This window comes from Chrysochloris asiatica, unplaced genomic scaffold (genome assembly GCF_000296735.1).
Source record: "Chrysochloris asiatica unplaced genomic scaffold, ChrAsi1.0 scaffold00071, whole genome shotgun sequence".
Lineage (NCBI taxonomy): Eukaryota > Metazoa > Chordata > Mammalia > Afrosoricida > Chrysochloridae > Chrysochloris > Chrysochloris asiatica.
Window position 1 is genome coordinate 4,856,304 of NW_006408589.1, and position 24,571 is coordinate 4,880,874.

Consider the following 24,571-nt stretch of genomic DNA (forward strand, 5'->3'; position numbering starts at 1 on the left):
AAAAAAGCTAAAGCACATAGAGAGAAATACTGTTAACTGATGGTGCATGGAAGGGATTATAATTATGAAACAAAGTGTATGTTTTGTTGAACATAAAACTGATGATCTGCCCTGTAAACTTTCACTCAATCCACAATAAAAACCTTTAAAAAAAAAAAAAAGGTAAGGAAAAGAAATGATGTGCAACAAAAAAAAAGCTTTGAACTTTGTTAACCCTATAATTTATTACATGACCAAGTAGTTCTGCATAAACTGGGAGCTGTATTTATAAAATGTCTACATATTGCTAAAAAAAAAAAAATTTTTTTTTTTTTTAAAAAGAAGGGGGGCGCCTAGTTTCAGAGGGTGTGATGGAAGGTAGAATCTCCACTGAGTGGTTTCCAACCTGTCTGGACGGGGCTGATGAAAGGAGATGGGAAAAAACTCTTGTGGTACAATGGTGAATAAGTGCTATCAGGACTGACTGTGAGTGTTGGAAATGTAAAGGTAGGCATTTTGTAACAAAAGAGGGGAATGGTTGATCTTGTAGTCCAGGAGCGGAGGACCCCGGGACCATCAAGGGACAAGAGTGGAGTGCGGGACCCTATCCAGAGAAGCAGTGACACCAGAGATGGTGGCAGAGATGATGACGTGAAGCGGAGAGATGGAGGCGGAGAGATGGAGCGGCTGGGGACTCTGGATTTAGGGAGGGAGAGGCTGTGTGCTGAAGGGTGGGGGGGGGGTGCAAACTTGCGGGTGTACCCTCTGGTTCTTTGATAATGCATGGAGGGGATTGTAATCATTGCAATGAAATGAAATATGATAGGATGGATGTAAATCTAATATTCTCCCATAGATGCTATCACTTAATTCACAATGAAAACGTAAAAAACAATGGTCTAATTTTCCAACTAATGTGTGACCTATGAAGATTTGTTCCAAGGAATGTTTACTCAACAAATATTGTGATGTCTAAAAAGCATACATTAAACTGCTAAACTTACTTTAATTTTTCCTCAAGACTTCTTATGAAGTTTAGAGTGCTGAGATGTTCATTATAAATCACCTTTAGATGGAGCACAGCAATATCCCATCTCCCAAGCCTCCTCCACTGCTTATCCTTAGGGCTAGTGCTTCTTTGAAAAAATACTAAAAGAGGGCTAGATTATTCCTTTCATTCACAGTACTGACTCACCAGTTCCCAATAAAATTTTATGAATTTTTCAAGGGAGAGAGGACTATTTGTCTAAAGAAATATTTACCAAGAGATTTTCTGTACCTAACTCATTCAAAAATACTCAACAATAGCGCAGGGGTATGGAGGGTGGAGGTGGGGGTGGTGGTGGTAGGGAATTCCTGAAATAAATAACTAGTTCTGTGAAGCAACCAGGTGGAGCAAATGATTATTTATATATATATATATATATATAAGCAGCATCACTATTCGATACAGCCAGTTTCAATCTTTCATAGTTCTTTTCACCAGGTGCCACCCTAGGTTTTTGTTTGTTTGCCATGTAATCATAGATTGAGGTTTACTTTACTATACAAGTACGGAGCCCTGCTGTGGCACTGTAAGATAAGCACTGGACTGCTAACTGCAAAGTCAGCAGTTCAAATTCATCATTTGCTCCTTGGAAAGCCTATATAGGGTAGCTCTGAGTAAGAACCGACTTGGTGGCACTTAACAACATACAAATATATGAGCCCTGGTGGTGCTGTATGATAAGCACTGTAATATTACCTAAGGCTGGTGGTTCAAATCCACCAACTGTTTCTTGGGAATCCTATACAGGATCGTTATGAGTTGGAACCGACTTGATGGAACTTAACAATAACAACATATGCATTTACGCTAAGGAGTCTCTCTGTTCTGTCGGTTCTAATACATAGAGACCCTATGAACAACAGAAATAAACACTGTCCAGTCCTGTGTCAGCCTCACAATTGTTGTGGCATTTGCCATTTTGCCAATCCATCTCACTGGGGTATTTCCCTTTTTCACTGACTCTCCACTTTACTAAGCATGATGTCCTTCTCCAGGGACTGGTCCCTTCTGGTAACATGTCTCAAAGTATGAAAAATCCTGGCTTCTAAGGAGGATTCTGACTATACTTCTTCCAACAGATTTGTTTGTTCTTCTGGCAGACTATGGTACTTTCAATATTTTTCTCCAACACCATAATTCAAATGTATCTATTCTTCTACAGTCTTCTTTATTCATTGTCAAACTTCCATATGAAGCTACTGAAAATACCATGGCTTGGGTCACCACACATAATACCTTAATTCTCAAACTGTCATCTTTAGTACTTTAAAGGTTTTGTGCAGATTTTCCTAGCGCAACACGTCATTGATTTTTTTGACTGGTGCATCCATGAGTGTTGACTGTGGATCCAAGCAAAATGAAGTCTTTGACAATTTTAATCTTTTCTCCATTATGACGTTATTTACTGATCCAGTTGTGAGAATTTTTGTTTTCTTTACAGTATGTGACCCATACTGAAGGCTTTGATCTTCATCAGTAAGTATTTTAAGTCTTCTTCACTTTCAGCAAGCAAAATTGTATCATTTGCATATCACAGGTTGTTAATAAATTTTCCTCCAATCTTGATGCCACATTCTTCTTCATTTAATCCAGCTTTAGTTTCTGGCAGTTCTCTAACAGTATACTGTTGAAGCCGTTTGGGGATTATCTTCAGCAAAATTTTACTTGCATGTAATATTAATGATATTGTTTAATGTTTTCTGTATTCCATTGTATCACCTCTACTTAGAGTGGGCACAAATTGGATGTCTTCCAATCTGTTAAATCAAGTAGCTGTCCTCCAAATTTCTTGCTATCTATGTGTGATCGCCTCCAGTCCGGCATCAGTTTAGCTGAAAGATTCAATTTGCATTCCATCCATTCCTGGAGCCTTGTTTCTCACCAATGCCTTCAGAGCAGTTTGGATTTCTTCCTTCAGTACCATTAGTTCTTGATCATATGGTACCTCCTGAAATCGACCATTTCTCTTTGGTACAGTGATTCCACGTATTCCTTCCATCTTCTTTTGACGTTTTCTGCATCATTCAACATTTTTCCATAGACTCCTTCAGCATTACAACTCAAGTTTTGACTTTTATCTTCACTTCTTTAACTTCGAGAAATGTTGAGCAGGTTCATCCCAACTCCAGGTCTTGGCACATTTCATTATAATACTTAATTTTGTCTTCTCGAATTTCCTTTCTTTCTTAACCTTTTAATGAGGTTTTTGCTTTCTTCCTGTATGATGTTCTTGATGTCATCCCACAACTCTTCTGTTCTTTGGTCATTAATGTCTAATACATCAATCTGCTCGTGAGATGGTCTCTAAAGTCAGGTGGGATCTGTTCAAGGTCGTATTTCGGCTTTTGTGAACTTGTATTCATTTTCCTCAGCTTCTGCCTGAACTTGCACATGAGTAATTGACAGTCTATTCCATCAGAAAGCCCTAGGTGGTACAAAACGGTTACCACTTGGCTACTAACTAAAAGGTTGGTCTTTCAAATTCATCTAAAGGTATCTTGGAAGAAAGGTCTGGAAATGTTTCTGAAAGACCACAGTTACTGAAAATCTTATAGAGTCCAGTTCCACTCTGACAAAAAAGGGGTTACCATGAGTCAGAACTGATTCTAAAGCAATTGGTTTGGAGTTTGTTTATTTGCATGCTAGGTGTAGGGCTGTAGGATATGCCCCGGACTGATCATCACAAGGTTGGCAGTTTAAGCCCACCAGTCATTCTGTTGGAGAAATAGACTTTCTTATCCTGTGAAGATTTATAGCCTTGAAAAACCTATACAGGGTTGCTATGAGTTGGAATCAACTCGATGTTATTAAATTTGAGTTTGGGGCAAGGCAACATGTAAAATAAGACAATACTTCTTACAAAAGCTTAAACCACTACTTATAACTGTAAAAGCCAAACGCAAGAGCTGACTGGTGTGTCCTAGCCAGTTCACATATTCTCTAGAGCTCTTAAATTATGCCCCTTCTTAATTTTAAGGTTCCATCTGATTCCTGAGAGTCCACATCTTCACAAAAAGTTCACATTAAAAAAATAATATTCTTTATAATGGATATATCTTATGAGTAAGCAGATATATGATCCCTGCTTGGTATTAAGTGTCACTGAGTCGGTTCCTACTCATAACAGCTCTGTATAGGGTTTCTGAGGCTTTTAAATCTTTTGCAGGAGCAGAAAACCTCATCTTTCTCCTGTGGAACTGCTGGGGGGCTCAAACCGCCAACCTTGTGGTTGGCATTCCAGTGTTTGTCCGACAGAGCCACCGCACTCTCAAGAAAAGCAGAGATAAGAGGAAAATGTACACTTCTTGCTTGGTTCTCAGAGCATCACAGAAGATGCTGGGTACAACTCCAGCCACAAAGCTAATGGGGTATTTGATCAGAAACATGTCTATACAGGTCAGTGTGGCCACCATTCCCTTTCAACAGGCCACATGTCTATTTCTTTCCATTGACAAAGGTCACTCCTAGAAAGCCTGACTCCCAGGGTTCAATATAAGCATGGGGGGAGGGCACAGTTGGCGTTTCCCCATCTTTGTGGTGTACCACCTTAAAGTGCCTCCTGAGGCTGGTGGATAATCTTCCTGAGTCTTTTGCACACTTTGTGGAGTTGGTCTGATTTAACAGCTCAGAACATGTATTTTTATGTGGCCCAGCTTTATGCCAAATAGGGATGTGAAACACAGACATGTGATAAGCAAATGAAGAGGCCTGTCCACGGTTTTGTCAGTAACAAATGTGGCTTTGGAGATCTCAGTAGTACTTTCTTCTCTATATTCCAACTTTGGACTTGCTCTCCAAGAATTTTGTTTTCTTGCCATGAGAACCCACCTATACAGACACTCATAATACAGCAAAGTTGGTTCTTTCTGTACAAGGTAGCAGGGGATCTTCTCTCAGTTGAAAGAATGACCTACCTAGTACACTCAACAAAAGTCAGCCAGGAGATTAGTCTGTAAAAAGCCTTGAGTGAAGAGGAGGAAGGAGAAAGCCAGTGGACAACTGTGAATAGCAGAAGGCTTCACTCTATGGAACTTCCTCTCCCTAATTAAAAACTGTTCACACTTGGATTGTTATGGCTACATCATAAAAATAAGGACCTGTAGAATAAGAGACCCAGAACACTATACTCATTACTGCACATTTGATCCAGACATTGTCTGCACCAGCGATCAAAAGTTCCCCTTTTATACACACTGGCTTCCCCAAACCAAACCCACTGCCATCAAGTTGATTCTGACTCAAAGTAACCCTACAGAACCGAGTAGAACAGCACCATAGTATTTCTGAGACTGTAAATCTTTATGGAAGCAGCCAGTCTCATGTTTCTTCCAAGAATTAGTATGTGGTTAATAAGGCAGGGTGAACAGATTTTGCTGATATTCCCTTTCAGTACCTTGAGGGAACTGGCATGCCACCGTGATAAGTAGCACTCTGGGCCACCTAACATTCATCAAGATAGATGTCAAAAAATTTTTTGAGGTAAGAAATGCCAATACAGTAGCAAGATTGGTGGCACAACTTGAATAAGTAATCAGTGCCACTGAACTACATATATACAGATTGTTGAATTAGTGTGCATTTTCACCAGTTTTTTTTTAACCCAGAAAGTTACAGATAAATACATTTATACAGTTATAGATAGTTGCTGCTGAGTCAACTTTGACTCATGGCAAGCTTCTGTGTAACAAAAAGAAATAATGCCTAGTTCTGCAACATCCTCAGAGTCACTGGCATATTCACCGGCACTGTTGTGGCTATTATGCCAATCCATTTCACCGAGGGTCTCCCTTGTCCTCGTTGGCCTTCTGCTTCACCATACATGATGTCTTCTCCAGCGAAAGATCCCTCTCAATGACATACCCAAAGCAAGTGCATCAGACAATATTCTGTTTTGATTCATTAGGTTTCCATTGACTAATTTTCATTAGATCAGGTCTTTCTTCTTAGTCTGCCTAGTCTGGAAGCTCTGTTGAAATCTGTCTACCATGGTTCACCCAAGCAATAGTGAGGCATAGCTCCCAGCATCACAGCAACATACAAGTCACTACAATATGACAAACTAGTGAGGCATAGCTCCCAGCATCACAGCAACATACAAGTCACTACAATATGACAAACTGACAGACATGTGGAAGAATGCATTCATACTGTCATTTAACTCATATAAGGCATAAAACTCGTTCATTCCAGTTGGGTCCTCTGTTAAAAATTTGTATTCCCACCTCAAACATACTGATTCAGAATCTACAGTTTACCTTTTCCACCCCAGATATACGAGGTAGGTTTCAAAAAGTTCATGGAAAGTTTACAGTATCTTTTTATTCTATTTTTCCAGGAACTTTAAACCGTTGACTCTGATTCAGCGTATCTGAAGTGGAAAGGCAAATTCTCAGCAGTGGTGAAACTAGAATGAGCCAGTAAGAAGCCCTGATTCATTAACTGGGGTTCATTTGGATGTCTCCTAATGTGCTGGTTCACAATCATCCTAGCCTTTCTTTCATGTGGGCAGAGTTCTTGGTGCTGTTTGTAAAATAATACCAGAGCCACAATTCTAAGGGGTGGTGTCTATCATGAGGCTTAGCCCCAGTAAAGTTAAAACAAGAAGAACACACTGTGTATACCACAAGAAATTCACTTGTTTGTCAAGAAGGACAGCTTATTGGTTTACCCTAGGCTCCTTAGCTGAGTAGAACCCACCTATCACATATTCCAACTAGCCTTCTACATTTTATACATGTGTGGCGCTATAGGATAAGCACTGGACCAGAAGGCCAGTTTGAACTGAAAGGTCGACAGATCAAACTCACCAATATCTCCTCATAAATTCTATACAGGGTTGTTATGAGTTGGAACCAACTCAATGGCACTTAACAACATGTCCCTATTAACCATTCCTTCCTTTCTGAAAACTACTCTGAAAAATTTTCAGATCCCTACTAAGTCCTGTTTCATTGTACAGCAAAAGGTATAGCCTCAGAATCACTGAAGAAGCCTGCTTCTTCAATGTGTGTGTGTGTGTGTGTGTGTGTGTGTGTGTGTGTAGTGAGAAAGGAGGGGGGGCCAAGTTTTCCTCTTTACTATGTAGTATTAATCTTGTAAATACAAGTGAAGGCAAATCACTATCCTTTACCCTCCCATAAGCAAGTCTCTAAAACAGACGAGTAAACTCCAAAAATAGTGGTTATAATTTATGTCTGGAATTATTTAGGACCCTCATTATTTGCATTCCAAATCCTGCTACTAGTCTGGAAGAATGAAAAATAGGTGAAGATAAGTATTCTCCTTCAAACTGAGTGAGAAAATATGACTATCCTGGCCAAAACAGTACTTATAATTAGATCCTTCTGTAATAACACCTTGCAAATTTTTTATCCCTGAATCAAACTAACAGTCGTATCTTTTTTCCTCTCTCACTCAAAATTTTTAAATATGGGAGCTGAATTCAATTTGGAAAAAAATAATAATAATACGTATTTAAACAAAATAATTTAATCCACATTTTACTGAAAATCCTGAGGAGCTAAGTTACTAAATGATCTCTACTTGAGATAGTCTTAAAGGACGACACAAGACCTCTCAAATTTTACTTAATTTCTTCCTAATAACTTCTACTCAAATTTAATCTTTGGGCTGCAAACACAACTATAGCCCTAGAGAACCAATAAGAAAGACCTTGGTATGTGTCAACTAAATTGTCAGAGCACAAAAGAACAGAAGTGTTTAAGATGGAACCAAAGAATGTAGTTCTAACCCCAGCCCCACTTGGTTACCACTGGAGATAAAATATTCACACTTGATATTTGTGCAGCTGTTTATAGATTACAAAGCACCATGCTCTACCCTGTCATTTGATAAAACAACATGAGGATTTTCATAAAATAACTTGAAGTAGGGTAATTATTAACAGCATTATCACATCCTACACCCTTTCTAGCCCCTTTCACATTCTGAAAAAAAAGAAAGAAAGGAAAGTTCAGCAAGAATTAGAGGTTTGTAAGAAGGTCATTCAGTAAATGCATCCACACAAACTTATCAGCACAGAGAATGTCTCTACTCATTCGACCTCAAAGAAAATCTCTAGAACCTATTCCAGAAAATCTCTGGAACCTATTCACATTCATAATGACTCTACAGAATAGAACAGAATTGGCCCGTTTTCAAGGCTGTCATCTTCACACAAACAGACCGTCATCTTCCTCCTATAGAACAGCTGAAGGGTTCAAATCACCAATCGGCAGGCTACCATACCACTTGTACCACCAAGGGCTTTTTGTCATTTCCAGAGGATTCCCAAATCTTCATCTGCTGCCTAGACACACAAGTGTGCATGTGACCAACTAGCTGAGATCCATGTATTTCCACATTCACATCCCATCACTTAAGAACGGGATGTCTCCCCACCCCAACTTTCCCATTCTGTCCATAGTGCCATCACTGTCAGTTGTCCTGGTCTGGAACACTACTTTCATCTTACTTCTTCCTCTCCCTATTTGCTTTGCTAAATCATTTCCGTTCTCTTTAACAAATACACACTGGCCACTTACCTGATACAGAGCACACACACATATTTGATTTTGCCCTTCCCACTTTCTCAATCCTTACTTGCCCTCATTTTCTCATATTTACCAGTTCAACATTTGCTCTACATATCTTCCTGTCTCCAGTCTCTCCCTCTCTCCATTTCTTATATCTCACTATTAGATTATCCTCACTAAGCCACCACAATCACTTTAACAGTGTTCACAAATCGCCAACAATCCCAAAGAGCTGAATGTCTGAAACACTCAGACACAATGAAACTATCTTTCCAACTCCATCTTCCACAGTCAGAACATAATACTAATATTCAACACTAAACCCACTGTCATCTAGTCCATTTTAACTCATAGGGACCATCTACAGAATTTCCAGGATTATAAATCTTTACAGGGAAGACAGCCTAACTTTTCTCCTAAGGAGCAGCTAGTGGGTTTGAACTGCCGACCTTTCAGTTAAGCCAGCCCAGTTTTTATCTTATAAGGCTACCAGGGCTCCTTACACAGCACTGTTATTGTTGTTAAATACAGTCGAATCGGTTCTGACTCATAGCAATCCTATATAGGATTTCCGAGGCTATAAATCTTTATGGAAGCAAAAAGGCTTATCTTACTCCCATGGAACAGTTGGTAGATTTGAACTTATAGTTAGCAGTTCAGTGCTTATTCTACAGAGCCACCAGTATTCTCCAAATACTTGATGTACATACAATCCCAATTTACTCCAAGAGTGAGATTCTGGTCATCATGCCTTTGCTCATAACATTCTTCCTTTTTATTCTCTCCCACCATGAGAACAACCATCACAGCCCATGTCTACTCCAGAGCATGCAGCCATGCAGGAGTTGGCTGACAATAAATTGGAAATCCTCTAAGATCACAGGTCCTGCTAGATAAAGGAGTCACAGGTGAGGACAATCCTCCCATAGAAAGAGGAAATTCCAAAAACTCATTCAATATATGTTTACTGAGCATCTCTTATGTGCTCTAAAGTATCTTGTAGTTTGAGTCTTGAAACAACGTAGTATTGTAAAAATATTTATAATTGTACTCTTGGCTTTCCCTCCTACCCCCTAGGAAGAATACTGTCTGAATTTCAATCTATTTGACACACCTGAATTAATTCTTGTTTGGAGATGAAATAGGTAGAAGAAGTAGAATTTAAAGTTATTTAAATAATTGAAACATTTTACACTGTTGTCTTTTTCTCATTCTGCGTCTATCTCTCTCTCTCTCTCTCTCTCTCTCTCTCACACTCTCTCTCACACACACACACACAGGCAAACATCATATTTTTAATTAATGCAAGACATTTTATTCCAACTGTTAAATATTTGAGTTTTAAAGAATCACTAGTTCTCTGAGTTTTTCTGTAGAAATCCCCACAATATAAAGAAAACCAGAAATACTTTTACAATTAAAAGCAACAGCATAAAAGCTGGGGAACGACGTGGTTTTTTACAATTAGCACTGGGCTGCTGCTAACCAGAAGGTCGGAAGTTTAAGCCCACCAGTTGCTCCGAAGGAGAAAATGAGGCTTTATGCCCCGACAAAGATTTACAGCCTTGCGACTCTGTTAAGTCAGAACCACTGTACAGCGCTTAACAACAAATAGCATAAAAGCGCTCAGCGATGAAGGAGCACAGAACAAGGTTCCAGTGCAATCTCCATCACAGACACTATAATCTTGTTAAATATAGATTTTGATTCAGTACCTCTGAGGTGCAAAGGCAAATTCTCAGTAGGGATCGAACCAAGACAGACTAGTTCCAAGCCCTGCTATGTCACTGTTGTTGTTAAGTGCCTTTTGAGTTATAGTGACCCTGTATAGGATTTCCGAGGCTATAAATCTTTGAGGAAGTAGAAAGTCTAATCTTTCTCCCACAGAGCATCTAGTGGGTTCGAACCTTGTTTGCAGTCCAGTGCTTATCCTACAGAGCCACCACACTCCCTACTACAGTGATCCCATAACCTTACTTGCTGGAAGTGAAGTTCGAAGTACATACTGATGAAAAACAAAAACAAGGCCTTAAGAATGCAAAGAAAACTGAAATCCTCATAACTGAACATATAAATAGCATCATGATAAATGGAGAAAAGGATGAAGTTGTCCAAGACTTCATTTTGCTTGGATTCACAATCAACACTCACGGAAGCAGCAGCCAAGAAATTAAATTATGCATTGCATTAGGCAAATTTACTGCACAAGGGCTCTTTAAAGTGTTAAGGAGCAATATGTCACTTTGAGGACTAAAGTGTACCTGACCCAAGCCATACTATTTTCAACTGCCTAATTGAAAGTTGGACAACAAATAAGGAAGACTGGAGAAGAAGCAATGCATCTGAATTAAGGTGTTGGGGAAGAATATTCAAAGTAACATGGACTTTCAGAAGAACAAACAAATCTGTTGAACGAACTACAGCTAAAATGCAAGTGAGTATGGCACGACCACATCTGTCATATTTTGGACAAGGTGTCAGGAAGAACCAGTCCCTGGAGAAGCACATCATGCTTGGGAAAGTGAAGAACCAACGATAAAGAGGAAGAGCCCCAGGGAGATGGACTAACAGAGTGGCAGCAACATGGCCTCAGACATAAAAGTTCCGAGGATAGCTAAGGATCAGGCAGTGTTTCATTCTATTGTGCATAGCATTACTATGAGTCAAAACCAACTCAATGGCATCTAACAACAACTTTGGTACTCTGTTTTCAGGGCTCTGGGCCCTTCTTCAAAAGTAATTTGTCTCCCTCTTTTTTCAAATGTGCTGTGTACATACACTAACACAATTTTCAAAGTCCTTCCTCTTGTCTAATTAGGGCATGCTGCTGGTACAAGACTGTAGACCCACAAATATAGAGGTTATATGAGTGCAAGGCTACAAAACCGTTTTGAATATGGTTTGTACAGTCATCTCTTTCAACACTGAAAAAGCCTGTGTGCCTCTGTGGCACTAAAAATCCTAACAGATTTGCTTTCTGAGGAGCAAACTATAGATTAATGATAAAAAGTTCTGCTTTTGTAACTGAGTATTTGTGATTTCATTCCAAAGTCTCCCTTGCCTTCTTTTATGTATAAATACAAGAATTGCCCCCCTCTTATTTTACAGGAATATTGTGACTCATGATTATAATGTAAAGTATCTAGCTTTGTGGCACAAAACAGACACTCAATAAACAGGACTACATTTATCATCAGACTCCTTCCTTATGATGTTCCTGAGATGTTGCTGCTATAACAGAATAAACCCAAATGCAAATCAGAATCCTGCTTTATCGAAAATTCCAAACTTAATTATCCCAAAAACCTAGCTACCTGGAACTAGGGTAAATAAGGACTACTATGCAGGAGTCTTGGAGTCCTTGTGTGGTTCTGTGGGTTAATGCATTGGACCGCAAAGTTGGTTAGAACCACACGTCAGCAAATCAAGCTCATTAGTCGCTCCTCAAGATCTCTGGTAGCACAGTGGTTACAAGTTGGGCTGCTAACCTCAAGGTCAGCAGTTCGAAACTATCAGTTGCTCTGCAGGAGAAAGAAGAGGCTTTCTGCTCCCGTAAAGATTTACAGCCTTAGAAACCCTAGACAGGGTCGCTATGAGTCAGAACCACAGCATACAACCACAATAGCAGTCACTCCTTGGAAACCCTATATAGGGTCGCTATGGGTCAGAACCTACTCGACTGCACTTAACAATAACAACATAGAAGACTTGGTATGACACATAGGATATACACTGAACTGCTAAACACAGGGTCAGTGGTTGAAACCCACCAGCCACTCCTCAAAAACCGTATGCAGGGTAGCTATGAGTGGGACCTGACTTGATGGCAGTTAACAACAAAACCACCTCAAGCAAGGCAGGTCATTTAACTCCCTTGCCATCAGCTTTATGAGAATGAATGTCAATTAGGCTGGCTTAATCAGGGAAAAAGAATAATTGGATTCACAAAGCAATTCATAAAACTGCAAACTAGTCATCTCTACACACAATGAATTGACAGTGAAATTGCAAAAGGACTTCTTCAGAGAGATTATTGCTCTTGCTGTTCAGTCACAAACAATTTATTACTTTTTTGAAATTAATTCCACTGGCTTCTTCATAGAGTCTACGAAACTTCAAAGACTGGACTTAAAATTCATCTTCATATCCATAATAAACACACAATAAATACACACACAATTTAGTTTATACTTGTTTCAAAGGGTTTAGACTAAATGAAACAAGTATAAACAAGGAAGGCAGATCATGTTCCAGGTGCTGAAAAAACACTGCATTGAAGAGAATCAGTTATCAGAGAAAAAGTACAAGAAACCAGAACCCAGTCCCACTCCTCCATCAGGCACTATTCTGGATGTCTCTCCAATTCAGAGGAAAGACTAAAATTCAATTGTTTTTAACTTCATTTGTACAAGCAGAAAAGCAAAGGAAACATGAATCTAAAAGAGTTTTCTCTAATTGGAATAACTTGCATTTTCAAACTAGACAAAGTTAACTGAAGGTTTAAAGCAGAGGTCTCAAACTGGCCAGCAGCCAAAATCAATGTCCAGATGGATTTTGTTCAACCCACACAAATTTTTTATTTTTAATTGTCAGTGCTTAAATTGGAAATCTTGCATAAAATTTCTGATTTCTGGTATCTAAAACCACTTTCTTAGAAAGATAAATCAGATCTGGTAACATGTATCTGGTAAAACCAACTGAACTGACTAAAATAAGTTAAACCTGCACGTGCTCTAGCTTGCTCCAAATCCCATTTCATAGAAGGGCAAACCAAGCTCAGAGAAGCTCAAAATCACAAAACTTGGATGTGATCTTAGCTAACTTGACTTTCACTCTATTCTGTGACTCAATCTTCAAATTAAAAACTACAAACACAACAGTTGCCATGGAGTCAATTCCAATTCACAGTAACACCATGTATGTTAGAGTAGAACTATATTCCACAGGGTTTTTTTTTTTTGTTGTTGTTGTTGTTGTTAAGTGCCGTCGAGTCGGTTCCGACCCATAGCGACCCTGTACAGGGTTTCCGAGGGTGTAAATCTTTACGGGAGTAGAAAGCCTCATCTTTCTCCCGCGGAGCAGCTGGTAGTTTCGAACCGCTGACCTTAAGGTTCGCAGCCCGATTCGTAACCACTACGCTATACAGGGTTTTTTAGCAGCTGATATTTCAGAATTAGATCACTAAGCCTTTTTTCCAAGGCACCTCTGGATAACTTCAATCCTCCAACCTTTAAGTTGGTGATTGAGCACATTAAACCTTATGCACAACTCAGGGACTCTTAATGTTAAGAAAACACAAAACTAAAACCCACTGCTGTTGGGTCAAGTCCAATTCATAGATACCTTATGAGACAGGGTAGAACTGCCCCATAAGGTTTGGTTATGGAAGCAGACACTATAGCTTTCTCCAGTGGAGCCGCTGGAGAGTTTGAACAGCTAACCTCTTGGTTAACTGACGAATGATCAACTGTGGCACCATTAAAGAAAGGTATTTGAAAGACCTGTACTTGGATGTTCATAGCAGCTTTATTTTTAACAACCTAAAATCTGGAAGCAATCCAAATAGCCATCAACTGATAATGAATAAACAAAATGTGGTTGTGGGTGTTGTTATGTGCTGTTGAATCGATTCATACTCATAGTGACCCTGTATAGGGTTTCCGAGGAGCCACTGGTGGGTTTAAACTGAAACTGCCTACCTTGGAACTTGGGAGCCCTGGTGTGGTACTGTGGGTTAATGTGTCAGACTGCAAAGCCGTTTGAACCGCATGGTCAGTGGTTCAAGCTCACCAGCTGCTCCTCGGAAACCCTATACAGGGTCACTATGGGTCGGAATCGACTCGACGGCACTTCACAACAACAACAACCTTGCGGTTCAAACAGACCTTGCGGTCCAGTGCATTATACTGCAGCATCACAAGGTATGTCCACACAACAAAGAATTATCAACTACTGATATACAAAGTGAAACTGTAGTGATAGAAAGTGACTGGGGCTCAGGGTGGGAGAATGATGAAAAGGGCCATGAGAGAACATTTTGCGGCAATGGAAATGTTCTATCTCAACTGTGGCAGTAAGATGACTGGTCCATCTGTGAAAACTCACACTCAATGTTCCACAGCTATGCATAAAATTTTCAGTGGCTAGCAGTAGAGAGGTAAATAGGGAGATAACAACACTAACTAGTAAGGTATGCTCACCATGGAATGGTCAAGCACTTAAAATCAAAAGGGCAACATTTACCGAAGGACAAAGCTGAGAAGGAATGGGAAGGCCGGTGAAAAGGAAATAAGAAACACAGGGAGGAAGTGGGATAAATGTCACTGCATTGGGTGTCAGGGGGGACAGGAGGATTGCAATCATTGAGATGAAACAAAGTCTATGATTTGTTGAATCCCAAACTGATCATCTTGTTTATTTATAAACCTTTACTCAATTCACAATAAAAAGTTAAAAAAACAAATTTAGCAAATAGTCCCTCATAAGTGGACTGCTTATACTTTCTTTCTAAAAGGTCTGCTCTTGGTGTGGCAGCTCCACTGAAACCTGTCTACCTTGCTGGTATTGGAAAACCAGGTGGTATACCTACTAGCATCACAGCAACCTATAAGCCACCATAGTATGAGAAATTAACAGAAAAGTGGGAAAATTCAAACTGTAGACTTAAAATTAGGCAGATTTTACTTTATGCAAATTATGCCTCAATAAAGCTGATTTTCAAAATGAGTTGTTTAGATAACAGTATAAAACTACAAATTAGAGTATTACCTACTACCAAGTCTACAGGGAAACTTTGGACGATACTTCAGGAAAACAGGTGAGATTTGAACTGAACTTCATTATAAGAGCAATTTTATGGTACAAAAGAAGTATGAAACACAGCAAATATGTAGTCATTCTGCACTGTCGCCTACAAGACGTGACACCTTTGAATACAAGGGAAAATACTTCATAAAGACTTTATATAGATATATAATTAGTATTGAGCTGGGTATCAAAGACTAGTCGATCTTGTAAGATTTCCAAAGAAGAAATAAACACATGGATTTAATGTATTGATGTTTCAAATGCAAAAAAAGCAAGGAAGTATATAAAAAAAAAGTTTGTTGGCATTTAAGACAACAAAATAAAGTAGAAAGTTAACAAAGAGAAACTCAAAAGGAGTAAAGGTCAGGAAGGAATCAGGAAGGTGAAATAAAGGCAAGAGGGCACACATTTGGTCAGAATCAAAGATACAGCCCTTGGTACCAACAGACCTGAAGAGACAGAAGAAAGGAGGTGGGTGAGATCTTGACAGAAGACTGAAAGACAAGTTGAAAAACTAGGATGAAGAGGCCAACAGCCAAAGTCAGAGCTACAGAGAAGAGACCTGAGAAACCTGACAGCACAGATCTTGTTAGGTGCCATCCTGTCAGCTCCAACTAAGAGCAACCCTATGGCACAAATGAACAAAACACTGCCCATTCCTGCACCATCCTCTCAGTCACTGTTAGGGTTCAGCCCATTGTTGCTGCCACTGTGTCAATCCACCTCATTGGGTATAGACTAGCCCAAGAGAATCAGAGGACAAAATGAAAAAATAATTCATTCCTCCTAAATTTTACACATCAGTCTAACTGCCTCTTCCATGCCCCCATCCCACTGCCTAAATTCAAGTCTTCTTGTACCTAATCCCATCCTACACAGTTTACCTTTTACACCTCCTTGATTAAACTTAAATGCTACCTTCCCTATTCTTCCAAACCCCGTTCAAATGTTACCTTTTCTATGAAGCTTCTCTAACATTTCCACACAGACTATCACACACCTTGTTCTGAAACACTGCCCTTTTAACACTGAACTGTCTTCTCAATTAGTCAGTACACGACTCCAGTAGATTTAAAATTAAGGACAAAAACCCTTACTAAAAACAATTTTTAAAACTGTCCAAATCTATCTTGTGTCATACAAAACTGTCTAAAACTATCTTGTGTCATATAAAAGCCTTGCTGTTTGAAGGGATTCTACAATGAGTCAACTTTTATTTTCAACAAAAGAATGTCCATCTGACCCCTAATTCCTTCCGATACCACCATTTTAATGTTTTACTTTTTAATGCTTTAAATTTTTCAGTGAAGGAAAAAACTGTAATAGAAAAATCTCTACGAAAGACCTCTTTAAAGTGTTAAAGAGCAATGCTGACATTTTGAGGACTACACTGCGCCTGACTCAAGCCATCATATTTTCAATCTCCTCATAAGCATGCAAAGCTAGACAACGAAAAAGGAAGACCAGAGAAGAACTAATGCATTTGAATTATAGTGTCAGCGAAGGATATGGACAGTGCCATGGACTGTCAAAAGAATAAACAAATCTATCTTAGGAGAAGTACAGTTAGAATGCTCCTTAGAAGGGAACCTGGTAAGACTTCAACTCACATACTTCAGATGTGTTAGGAGGGACCAGGCCCTGAGGCAGGACATGCTTGGTAAAGTAGAGGGTCAGTGAAAAATATGAAGATGGAATGATACAGTGACCGCAACAATGGGGTCAAATATAAAAACTATTGTGAGGATGGCGCGGGACTGGGGCAGTGTTTCATTCTTTTATACATGGAGTTACTATGAGTCAGAACCTACTAACAACATGTAAGTGAAAAACATGACTTTGTAACAAAAGGTGTACAAAGGACAGAATGATGGGATAATCCTAGGTATCTGGATTTAGTAGGGAGATCATAGGTTAGAAACCTGTTTAGGAAGGAAAGGTTCCTGTTTAGGAAGCAAAGGTTCTAATACAGATTTTGGAAGGTCGCAAACTGGTGAAAAGACATACAAGGCCTGTCTGGCAATGGAATGGGATTGTAGTCACAAGCTATCCTGCAGTCAGTTCCCCACTTCAAGCCTTCTATGTCTAGTACACCCCATAGGGGTGAATCTGACTTATTAGAAAGAATAATTTAATAGTGCTTCTCTCCCCGTCAAAGGGGCTTACAATACAGATAAAAAATTATTCCAAACCTCCAAGAAATAAGCAACTCCATTCATATTTAACAAACACCCGGAGACCCACTGTGGTGAGAGCTAATGACACTCAAAGGAAAAAGCTCAACTTTTCTACTGTACCTGAAGGGAGTTTATCTGAAAACAAATTCACAACCAAATTCAAGGAACTTTCAGACATCATCAAAATAGCTTCTCCACAAACTTCTTAATAGGGTAAATTTAAGAATGAAAGTTTTTTGTTTTGAGCAGATGGTGATTACTTCCTTTCTAAGGAAACTTACCTGCCAATTATGAAAAGTCCAACATCTCTATTAATAGTAGACATTACTACTTTCCAGGTAGGCTGTCTTCAGCAATTTGCTCATTTGTTGAAACACTTCTGAAACACTAAAAGGTGCCAGGCATAGTGTTGTTGTTGTTAAGTGCCATCGAGTCGATCCCGACCCATAGCGACCCTGTGTAGGGCTTCCGAGGAGCAGCTGCTGAGCTTGAACCGTCAACCTTGCAGTTCAAACGGCTTTGCAGTCTGGCGCATTAATCCACAGCACCACACCATGACTCCAGGCATAGTGTTAGGCACTAACAATACAAAAACTAGCAATACAAAAATGAGGCAGACTCTGACCTCAAGAAGCTCACAGTCAAATGATGGGGCAAGTGATAATACAGATAAACTGACAATGCAATGGTGCTAAGAAAAAAAGAGAAAAGCCAGAGGTGAGAGTGGTTTCAAGGAACCCAAAGGACTAGCACATCCAAAGGCATAAGAGCTTGAGAACACAATGACTAACAATTCCCAATATCCTTCTGTGAGAGAAAAGCATCATTAGTCCATACCAGTATGAATTAATAAACTGAGATTGCTCATAACAATCAATAGGTTAGATAGAACAGGAAACAAGATTACAGGCCACTTGATACCTGTTATCATAGTTCAAAGAGGTCAATTTATTTTAATACCTTTATGCTTTCACTCGTAATCCAGTTCAAGTCAACTAAACTAGTGAAATATTACAATGCTCCCCCCAAAACCAAAAACCTATCTATAAAACAATTAAGTATCTGTGTGTGTAATATTTTATAGGTGTGGCATCTCTGCTTCACTGGACACTTAGCACCATGTGACATTTCCCAAGAAAGGGAGGAAGAGAAAGCTGTATCTTTTCAGCTCTATTTGAAAAAGCATCCTATTCTACTTAGGACATTCTATAAATATTCCAGACAATGGCACAATCAATTCAATAACTCTATATTAACTGTATGGCATATGGGGCTGTCAACCTAGTGTGCTGACTAGTCACCTGACTAACTTTTCCTGAAAGAGCTGTTACATCGTTTCGTTAGGAAGGATATGCAAAACGAACTTTTAAACCATACTGAATATATTAAAGTTCTTTTAGAGCCAATTTTTTTTTTTTATGAGAATGAATGACTAAAATTTTGTTTAAAAAAAAAAAAAAAGATTTAATATTAGAGTCCTTGGGTGGTATAAATGGTTAATGTGCTTGGGCGCGAACAGCAAGGTTGGAAGTTCAAGTTCACCTAGAGGTGCTTCACAATGAATTCCCAAAAAAATCAGTCATTGAAAACTCCATGGAGCACAGTTCTCAACACTCATGCATGAGTTTGCCATGAGTCGGAGTCCATTCACCAGCAACCAATATTGGTATTCCAATGTCTGCTTTAAACAGGTTTTCAGGAAAATATCTATATGTAGATGAAGTAAAAATATAGAACACAATGTTGCCAAGTGTTCTTGTACTACAAATTCTTCAATGCAGGAGACTCCTATAATCTGCAAGTGCAGATTGAAACAAGTCCTATAATCTTCAATGCAGGAGACTCCTATAATCTGGCATAAAGTGCATATTGAAATATTCTGCAATATCCTAACATCTAAATATTTAAAACCCAGTGACTTTTGAGGTCTTAGAACAGGGGGTGACAAATTATGCTCCTAAGAAGTCAAATCACGCCTTAGCCTATTCTTGTAAACAAATAAAGCTTTATTGAAATCACAGCCTCAAGCACATTGTCTATAATTGTTTTTATGCTATAAATATAAAGTTCAGTAGTTTTGACAGAGATTGTTGTTGTTATGTGCCGTGGAGTCGGTTCTGACTCATGTACAGGGTTTCAAGGCTGTAAATCTTTACAGGAGCAGAAAGCCTCATATTTCTCCTGCAGAACAGCTGGTAGTTTCGAACTGCTTACATTGTGGTTCGCAGCCCGATTCGTAACCACGCTACCATGATTCACCAAATACCAAAAAGCAATTCTGTTGCAATCAAGTCAGTTTCAACTCATGGCAACCCCATTATAGGGTCTTCTTGGTTATAATCTTAAATAGAACAACAGACATTTCTTCTATAGTGCCACTGGGTGGGTTCAAACCACCAACCTTTAGGTTAGTAGTCAAATGCAGACAATTTACAGAACCCAGGGATTCTTGTACAACCCACAATTCCTACATATTCACTATCTGATTTGACCCTCTAAGAAAAGTCTACTGACCTCTATCTTAAAATAATTCAAAACCAATGGTTTGGCAATTAAATTTCTATCTAGACAAAGAGCTTAGCTACCCTAGAATGAGCTACTAAATATTAAAGAGCCAATGAATTCTCCCTCAAAACATCCAATATTAAGTTTACATGGAAATAAATCTCTTCTATCCCTGGTTTCATAGTGGGTTACGAGCTGGGGCCACTAACTGAAAGGCAGCAGTTGAATCTACCAGCCGTTTTGTGGGAGAAAGACAAGGCTTTCTGCTCTCATAAAGATTTATAGCCTCGGAAACCTTACAAAGGGTTGCTGTGAATTGGAACTGACTTGATGGCACACAACCACCACCAAACAATTAATTAAAAATCATGTAACTGGCGGGACTGATGAAAGGAGATGAGGATAGCACTCATGTGGTACAATAATGAATAATTAATATCAGGACTGACTGTGAGGGTTGTAAAGGTAGATGTCTTGTAGCAAAAGGAAGGAAGTGGTTGACTTTGCAGTCCAGGATCAGAGACCACTGGGAGAAGAGCAGAATGCGGGACCCTATCCAGAGAAGCACTGACTCCAGACATGGAGGTAAAGACGATGATGTGGTGAGATGGAGCGGCTGGGAACTCTAGACCCAGAGAGGGAGAGGGGCTGTGTGCTGATGACCAGGGAGCAGGCTTGTGGGGTGTACCCTTTGGTTTGTTAATGATGCATGGTGGGAACTATAACCATGGCAATGTAACAATATATGATAGGGTGAATGTAAAGCTAATGTTCTCCCATGTAAACTATCACGTAATTCATAATAAAACCGTTTTTTTTTTAAATCATGTAACTGCCAGTCTTGACTAAAAAGTAAGCTTTAACAGCATATGTGAATTTAGCTCTTAATCGCACATCACCACCACCATCACCTAGCTTTAAAAATGGTGCCACTTTAATACACATTGTACTACTATATGTTGTCACCTGTTGTTAAGTGCCATCGAGTTGGTTCCGATTCATACTGACCCTGTACAGGGTTTCCGAGGAGTGGCTGGTGAATTTGAACTGCCAACCTTGAGGTCCAGTGTTTATCTTACAGCGCCACCCCAGAACTCCACAACAGACATGGTGGTGGTGATTATGTGTCGTGGAGTCAGTTCCAACTCACAGCGACCCTGTACAGGGTTTCCGAGGCTGTAAATCTTTACAGGAGCAGAAAGCCTCATCTTTCTCCTGCGGAACAGCTGGTAGTTTCAAACTGCTTGTCCTTGAGGTTAGCAGCCCAACACGTAACCACTACACTATATGGGTCTATAATTCCTTTCCCATACCTTGGAATCCTAGAACCACACACAACCAGGCAGGAAACTAAGCAGGCCACTGGCCTTGCATTAAAGTTTGTTTTCACCTGCCATGATAGGCAATGGAATAGTAGCATATTCAAAATCTCTTCTTTTGGACATATTTAATATCTTTTACATGGAGCTTATTCTGACTCATAGTGACCCTGATCAAGAGGAGCAGTTTCAAGGCTGTGATATTTACAGAAGCAGCCTGCCACATCTTCCTCCCACAAGCAGCTAGTGGGTTTGAACTATAGACCTTTAATTTAGCAGCCAAGCATTTGACCACCATGACATTTGTTGTTACGTGCCGTTGAGTCAGTTCCGACCCATAGCGACCCTGTATAGGGTTTCCGAGGAGCAGCTGGTAAGCTTGAACCGCCAACCTTGATTTTCAAACGGTTTTTGCAGTCTGGAGCATTAATCCACAGCACCACACCATGACACTAGAGCTCCCTAAACCTGCTTTATCAGTCATATACAAGAACGAGAGGCAAATAAATTCTGTTGGACCTACTTTCCATTCTTACAAATCAGAACACTGGATTAAAAACTCAGTGATAACTGAATACATTAACCAATACAAAAATGAAGTATTATGACACTGTCAAGGGGCAGGGCTTAGAAAGCAACACAGCAATGACTGATGAAATAAGAACTAGTAAAATAGTAAGCTAACATTTTTATTTGGTATAACAGTTATACTTAAGTCTACTTTAGTAATTTAACCGGGGATCATATTTTGGTATCTTCACAGAATTTAACTGGTCAAACAAATACAAAAATCCATAAAGCATTTATCTAGTTTCATTTTTCTCTAGTTAACACAATAAGAGATAATGCCAATTCTTAAATAAAGACAGTCAATTCCTGAACAACCCCTGCAAAATACACCTGAAGTATGTTCCTCACCTAAAGACTTAACCCAAGATACATCAACAGCTTGATTCCCTTGGCAATACCAATAGTCACAAGTCGTAAACTGATGGTAACTTAAGTCTAAAGCAAGCATTTAACATGGCCAACATATTGCCAAAATAATCACATGCCACAATTAAAGTAAAATAAGTGATTTTCGGATTATTTGTATCATCATTGTTCCTTTTCACTTTAGGAGTTTCTCCTAGCTATTTTCTATTAAAAGAACAGAAAAAATCATTTTCCAGTCTGCCACAGACTACAAAATTTACACAGAAGTCCTTCTTCCCCCTTCCCCACCCACCCACCCCCCTGCTTTTTAACAATAATTAAGTTAGGCCTTGAACATATTTCTCACCTGCTGGGTATTATTAACAAGGCACTGTCCTAAAAGAACCTTCCAATCTAAGTAATTTTCTCAATGTTCAGTTTTCTCATGGTGTTGATTAATATGAACCACCAGTGAGGAGGGGCAAGTTATTACTAAGACAAGAACGTGAGCTGGTCTTTTAGAAGGTATCCAGAAGAAAAGCTGGAATCCCCACCCAGGCCTCAACTTTCTCAGCTTTCCTGGTCCCTGTTTTCTCTTTGCAAAATCCAGAAAAGCAGAACTTCCCCTGCACTGCCTACCTCTCTATCTGAGGCCTGATGCAGAAATTCAGATCCTAGTTATCCAAGTACCTCCTTAAGGTTCAAATCCGCTCAGAAACAGCAGAAAGGTTTGCTTTCTTGGATTAAAGGCAGGCAATTACTGGGTTTGGCGGTCGGATGTGTCAAAGGCGGCAGCGTAGGGCCGAAAAAGAGGGAGAATCCAGAGACTGAGCTCCATCTAGTCCCTGGAACCACCCCCAGGGGTGGCTGGACTGCCCTCGGTACTTCCCTGCCTCCTCAGCTCGGGAGAGGAGAGCGGTGGGTCTGGGTCAGGTTCCCCAGAGCTACTTCCTGGTCCGATGGGACTCGCGGTCCAAAACCCAAAACGCCCCCGGCCCGGCTCCCTAGCCCTTTGCCCTGTCTCCTCCCCTCTCAGTGACCCACCACCACCGGTCCCCTCCCATCTAACATGGCTGCCCCGCCCGACCCACCCCCGGCACAGCCTAACTTATCGGATGCCCGTAGGCACCGCCTCCTCCGCGCACATTGGCGTAGCTGCCTCAACCCGCCTGTTCCATTGGACAGCACGATCTGCCACTCAGAAATGAGGGTTCCGCCTCCGAGCCACCTCAAGCTACTTTGAGAAGGCATATAAACAAATCCCGGGAGGAAGGCCCCTCTTGCCATCTCTGGGGCGGGGAAGGGAAGGGAGAGCGGATCCCCTCGAAACTCCCTATCTAGACTCCCCCCTGACCCTGTCCTAGCCCGCTCCTCCTCGCCTCCGCGAGGAGTACAGCCAGGGTACAGCCACCGCGGCCCTAGCCCTTCCTCACACGCCCCTCTCTCTTCTCCTCCCCCGCAGCCCGCCTCCCCTCCCCTTGCCGGCCCCTCCCACCCGCTCGCTTCTCTGACAGGCCGGTTGCCGGCAGCCGCGGCCCCGGGTTCAGAGGCAACTGAGAAGGGCCCGGCGGCCTGGCAGGGCTGACTCCCTGCTCTGCCCACCCCAGGTCCAGCCCGCTGTCTGCCCGCGGGTTCCCCTCTCCGGCCGCCACGAGCTTTTATGTAACCGTCCCGGGTCGGGGAGAAGTGGGGGAAGGGAGCAGATGCCCCCGTGATCGGCAGGCGGAGGTCTGCGGCCCGCGCGCCCCCAGTCTCGGCCTTGATCCCAGCCACCGCCGGCCCAGGGCCCGGACACTGCTCCTAGGCCAGCGGCCCTTCTCCGCCCCCCGCCTGGCTTGTCCCCCAGCCCAAGACCAGCCGGCTCCGGGTGACGGGTTGTGGCACTCACCTTTGGGTGTGCAGGTGCCTCAGGGGCTGGGTCCGGTCCCGCTGCAGGGGCCTCGGCCCCTCTCCATGCTGCCTCGGGTTTGTTTTGTTTATGTCCTTCCTGACGGGTTCCCGGAAATCGCGTGACTCGCCCCCCTCACGTGGGCCACGGCGAGGAGGAGGAGGAAGGCGGAGGCCCGCCGGCCGCAGACCAATCACGAAGCGTTCTTCAGCCCGACCAATCAGGGGCTTAACCTGTCCGGGCACCCCTGTCACATGACCCCGGAGGGGCGGGTCTCCACGAAAAACCAGGAAGAGGGGGCGGAGCGGAGGCTCGGCTCCCGCAGCTAAAACGTGGACTGTCTGATACTGAACCTTTTATGTTTGCAGCTGTTCTATTTGCTGTCAGCGTTCAGAAAC

The 24,571-nt window shown here is 41.0% G+C and overlaps 1 protein-coding gene across 1 annotated transcript in view; it reads right to left on the bottom strand.

Annotated features, from left to right (window-relative positions):
• The window catches only part of CREBRF (CREB3 regulatory factor), a 105,606-nt gene extending 81,320 nt beyond the window's left edge, over window positions 1–24,286 (bottom strand). Inside the window, exons 1-2 of the mRNA XM_006864805.1 lie at window positions 24,174–24,286; window positions 15,109–15,112 (exon numbers count right to left, since the gene is read on the bottom strand). The gene's annotated coding sequence lies outside the window, so the exon portion shown is untranslated. The remainder of the gene's footprint in view (window positions 1–15,108; window positions 15,113–24,173) is intronic.
• Between the last annotated feature and the right edge of the window lie 285 nt (window positions 24,287–24,571).